The following is a 6,257-nucleotide window of genomic DNA, read 5'->3' as shown; positions in this document are numbered from 1 at the left end:
AAACAATGATACAATGATCCAGTGAGACTTGGCCAGGGACCTATTGTTGGTCAATCAGTGAGAGCTGGAGTGATCTGGGTTTAAGCAGTGGTCAAGTAGCTCTATTTGAATTTCCACAAGTTTTATCAAAGCCTGGTTTTTCAATGCTGTATTTCAAGAAATCATAAATGAAGCCACATGGTACAAAAGAGTTAAATGTCCCCAATTGTTTTCTAAATGAAAGAATAAATAAAAAGGGAATAACCATAATTAGCGGTTAGGTTTAAATTGTTTTCTGGAAAAATTCCAAGCTCTCTCACCTCTTTTACTGTCTCATCTCTCTTTTCTGTTATCCTTCTGCTGCTTGTTCATTTTGCTGCTTCTCTGAACTTTAGGGTTACAAAGCAGCCTATATAAATTATGTCAGTTAATTCTCTTAACATATTGAGGTACATAGGACAGGTATTTTCATCCTAGTTTTATTTTTTTTAAAAACTGAAGATTGGAAAACTTAAATGATTTATCCAGTGTGGCACAGCTGGTAAGAGGCAAAGGCATGAGTTGAATTCGGGTCTCCTGAATCCAAGCATATTGCTCTTTGCATTATACCACACTTTTTATATGACAAGGGAAAAATTTGTCCTTCAGAACACTTTGGTATAAATACATATGCCACAAGAACATAAATATTGACATACCAGGTCAGGCTTATGGTCTATCAATCCCAATATTTATCTTGTTTCTATTATGTCAACTAAAACAGTTGGATATTTATTGAAAAAATGGAATTTACTTCCCTTAATAGCTAATTATATCCCTTTCACACCAGTCTGTGACAAGCCCACTGCACAAATGAAATGTTTTGTTTTGTGCATAATATATCTCTCATATTCTTCACCAGAAAGTTTCCACTTTATACAAACATGAGATATTCTGGAATTATTTGTGCAGTTTTCATTTCTTGCTCCCAAACCATATTTTCCAACATATTTTTTACACTGTCCCCTCTCCCTACCTTTGCACTAGAGTTACTGAGCATCAAGATTTGAAGAATTTTGTCCAAGTCTTTAGAGAACATATCTAATTCTTTAAACTATGAAACAGCACAAACATGGACAGGTTGCATGGTAAGTCATGGGATGATAGGACATAGTCAGAGTACTCCATTGGCACCGTTATGATGTCAGAAGAAAGCAAGAAAGACCTCCAATGGGTTAGGTAGGTCTTTTGTGGCAAACTTCTGGGATACATGGATGAGAGTAATACAGGATGCACATATGAAAACATGTAATATCATGTTCCTTCACCCTCTCCAAATCTCCTTTCCAGGATGATAAATGTTCCTTTAACTGAATTTCACATGGCAATATCTTTTTTTTTTTTTTTGCTTTTTGGAGGGCAGTTGGAGTTGTTACTTGACCAAGGTCACATGGCTAGTATTTTTGTGTGTGTTAAGTGTCTGAGGCTGGATCCAAACTCAGGTCTTCCTGACTCAGGGGCTGGCACTCTACTCACTGCACACGTGGCAATATCTTAAGGCCCCTTCTTTTCACCCTTCTCTGGATACTCTCCAGAGTACATGTTCTATAATCTAACATCCAGAACTGAAATGAATACTCCAGCTATGGCCTTATCATGGAAGAACAGGCAGCATTATTACCTATTTCAACCTAAAGTTACATAAGATTTTTTTGTTGTCATATGTTATCGATTCATACTGAATTGAGATTTCTCTCCATTAATATCCCCAGGGTGTTTTCGGACAAATGGGCATCTAGTCCTACTACACACATTTTTTGCTGGGAAAAAAAAAAACAACAACATTAGAACCAAATATAGGACTTTTACATTTATTCAAATTTTATTTTAATACATCCTTTTTGACCCTTTCTTTATAATGCAAGCATATTAACTACCCCTCTTCTAGTTTTGTACAATGTGCAAATTTGATAAATTTACCATCTATTCCTTTTTTCTAAAAGTTAGTCATAGATTTTAAAAAACTGTTACATAGTACAGGATCAAGACCAGAAATCTTACTTCTTTTCTAGAAACCTCATTCTCAGTTGAAATTGAATTATTAATGACTGTTCTTCCCATTGACTATTCAACCACCTCTAAAGCCACAAAATTCCAGTAGTGCCTAGTCCAAAATATTACAAGGGTCTTTGTTGGAGGCCTCGCTAAAATCTAGATAAATTTTATCTGTATCATTTCTCTGATCTATCAATGTAGAATGGCTGTTTTTAAAAAGTGATACATTAAATCACTGACATGACTTATTCTTTAAGCCAAGATCATTCTCTGTGAGCAAATTTACTTTTTCTAGATATTCATTTGCCATTAAGTTAATAATTATTCCAGAATCTTGCCAGAATTAAAGGCCAAATGCACTTGCTTATAGTTTGCAGATCTATTCTTTTCACTTTTTTTTGAAGATTAAAACCTTTGCCTTTCTTCAATCCTAAGTCTCCTCTCCCATTATCCAAAGTCTTTCAGAAGTCACTGTGATTCAGCAAACACTTTCTAGTAGATTAATTGTCATGTAAAGTGATTCATCTGAGTGTGGTGACACAAACACATGAAGGGCAACTAAGTGATCTCTTATTTCCTTATTTATCTTGGCTCTCAACTCCTTATTAGTTATCCTTATTATTTTATCCAGAGATGAAATCCAACTCCTTATTATTTTATCCAGAGATCACTTTTTCTTTCCAGTCCAGAGAGTACTTTTTGGCAGAGAAAACAGGATCAAAGTAAAAATTAAGTAGCTTTACTTTTTTCTGTCATCCATTATCATCATCACATCTACTTCAAGTAGCAATACTTTCCCCACTTTGATTCTGTTATTTCATGTAATATAGTCCACCCTCCCACAAACAAACATATTTTGTTTTTGTTTCATTTTGTCTTCATTCCTTTGCTCCCTTTTACCAGGAGTAAACCTGACATTGGTCTTGCAGGTCTGTGCCATACTGTTCTCTTCCCCTTTGTGCTTATATCTTCCGTACATGTCTTTTAAAAATCCAAGCTCAGGGCGGCTAGTGAACAGAGCACTGGTCCTGGAGTTAGGAGGACCTGAATTCAACTCTGGCCTCAGACACTTAACATTTACTAGCTGTGTGACCTTGGGCAAGTCACTTAACTCCAATTGCCCTGCCTTCTCCCCTCTGAAAAGCAAAAAAATCCAAGCTCATAAATGTTTCATGTGAATCCAGAAGATAATACTGGAAAACATTTATCGTTTTAAAATAAATATGGAAAGAGAGGAGTAGAGGCTACACACCCCATATAATCTCTATGAAATACTGTCATCCAGATATCTTCATCACCTTCTACCAAAAGGTGATTGTATGTCAAAGAAAACACATGCCCCCAAGGAATGCCCAATGATAAGAGAATGGTTGAAGAAATTATGGCATATGAATATAATGGAATACTGGTTTCCTATAAGAAATTATAAAGGGAGTGGTTTTAGAGAAATTTGTAAAGATTTGTGTACACTGATGCAGCAAAAAGTGAGCCAGATAGGGAGAACAATTTATACAATAATAACACTGGGGAAAAAAGAAGAGTTTTGAAAGATGTAAGAACTATGCTCAATGAAATGACCAATCATGAATCCTGAGAACCCATGTGAGGAATGCTAACCACCTCCTGACAGAGAGGTGATGGGCTCAGTGTACAAACTGAGACACATGCACTTAGATACACACACATTCATATACATACATACATACATACATAACCAGTGGTAGAATTTGTTTTAGCTATGCATATTTGTTACAATTTTTTTCTTTTCTAATAAAGTAGAAGGAGAGAAGAGAAAATAGATTTTTGTTAGTTGAAACGTATAGAAAAGAGAGAGAGGCAGAGACAGAGAGAATGATAAAGAGAGAGAAAAAAAGGTAAAAAATGTGTGGGATAAAAGTGTTCAGAGTCTGAATCTGAGATCAGAAAAGGTCTTTATTCTTTCTCATGAGAAAGGACTCTGCCCCTGTCACTCAAATGGCATCTGGCAGGGAAAGAGCAATAGGTAGAAGCAAGCACATGATTATATAACCTTCTAATGCAGAAACCCAACCCCCAACTGGCCTTTATGCTCATTGGTAGGGAGGCCAGCCCACAACCTAACCTAACTCTTTGTCTTGGAGACAAAGGACACAGAAACATGTGGGTGTCCAATGCAAGGCCAGGAAAGCAGTTTTATCCTTACGTGGCATATATTGTGCTGAGGTGGCACTGGGGAGGGAGGGAAGGAAGGAAGGAAAGGAGGAAGGAAGGAAGGAAAGAAGGAAGGAAGGAAGGAAGGAAGGAAGGAAGGAAGGAAGGAAGGAAGGAAGGGAGGGAGGGAGGGAGGGAGGGAGGGAGGAAGGAAGGAAGGAAGGAAGGAAGGAAGGAAGGAAGGAAGGAAGGAAGGAAGGAAGGAAGGAAGGAAAAACATGCCTTGGACTTACTGTCTCTATCACTTAAGTACATATGGACCAAAAGGAGTGTGATGTCATCAGGAAATTTTGCTCAGGAACTAGCCTAATGCTTATTGCCAGTGATCTGCTGGCTAGAGGTATTATTTCAATGCAAGTATCTTTGACTATTATCTATAACTTTCCTCAGTTATGGTAAGTAATTTGTTAGTAAGGTTCTGGCCATTAAGATGGTGACAGAAGAGGAGTGGTACACCTTTGGAGAGATGAAAACTTTTTATAGAACATTCATTAAACAGATTCCTCCTCAATGTGGCTGACCTCATCTCAGGGTTTTCTCTACCTCATCTCACCCAAGGTTCTATTCTGAGGACAGAAAAGGAATTGAGGGGAAAGGAAGATGGGAAAAGGCACAGAAATCTTGGGAGGTTTTTGTCTTTGAATAAATTTCATTTTTTGACACAAAGATGAAAGCAAATATTACTTATAAATATATTTTTAAACTCTGGGGACACATAAGATGTAAAAGAGATAGCAGGGTAAGAGAGTGGTACAGAGGTATTAGTTATGCCTGCAAATATGCAATTAGTTCCTTTCTCTGATGTTGGTGATAGGGATATATGATATATAAATGTAATGACAAGCAAAGTAGTAATTTAGCTCCTTGTTTTGGCTATTCAAGTGCCTTTGAGCCCTATTTGTGATCATATCCAGTCTTTGTTGGAAACAGTATTCATTGTGTCGCCCTTAATAGGCCTAAGGGAGTTTGGAGACCTTCCCTGCTCTTAATAGTCTTATCATCATCACATGGAATCCTCAGTGGGAGGAACTTGCCAAAAGAGCAGAACTGGAAGAATACAACAGGAAAGGTGGAACAGGAAGGAGCAGAACAGATAAAAGCTCAGAGAATGGTCTGGGACCAAGCAGAACTGAGAGGGAGAATGCTTGTGATTTTGTCACTCTGTAGCACTCTGTCTGTTGGTCTGTCAGACAAAAGCCTGGGCTGTTGTTTTTGGACAAAAGTCATGAAAGAGGACTTTACTTCTGATCCAGAAGCCCTGAAAGAGGACTTTACTACTGTTTACAGAAGTCCTAAAAGAGAACTTATGCTGCTGTTTACAGAAGTTCTGAGACTTCACTGCTGATTCATGTTTGATTTCTCAGACAGAAGCTTTGTCTGTTGGTTTATGTTATTTTGTCAGACAGAAAATGAATTGAGATGATAGTGTCAGCAATGTGTTTGAATAGTGTTGTAACTCTGCTAAGCCAAATGTATGTAAATATTGTTGTGGATCTCTTAAGCTTTGTCTTCCCAGAAATAGAAACTGGGAAGTGCTTGGAGTTAACTAGTCACTGTGAACTTTGATATGGAACAAGAGAGGGGAGCTGCCTACCTGTGAATCCAGGCAACAGTTGGGTGAATCCAGGCAAGAGCTGTTACACCCCACACACTTGTGGAATATTGGAAGGCAAAGTATTAGGTTACAAATTGCTTTGGGGAAAAATCACCTGATGTTGACTGTCTGAAACAAAGTACTATTGTGTCCTGTGCTAGTTATAACACTACATACTACACCTGATAGAGAGATAAGTACTCTCTGCTAGTCATGAAATACATATATGACCTGGGCTCATTTGGGCAAACAACACTGATGGTTTTAAGAAAATGCTTTGGATCAATTTAAGGAAAAATCCATTTATACCTATAGAAATAGGTATAGGTAGATCTAGACCAACACACACACACACACACACACACACACACACACTCACATATAGGGAGAGAGAGATGGATAGCTAGATAGACATAGATAGATAGATAGATAGATAGATAGATAGATAGATAGATAGATA

Source organism: Petaurus breviceps, unplaced genomic scaffold (genome assembly GCF_028583685.1).
Source record: "Petaurus breviceps papuanus isolate PSGF00001 unplaced genomic scaffold, PetGlider_PUasm1.0 38, whole genome shotgun sequence".
NCBI lineage: Eukaryota > Metazoa > Chordata > Mammalia > Diprotodontia > Petauridae > Petaurus > Petaurus breviceps.
This window is presented reverse-complemented; position numbering follows the sequence as displayed.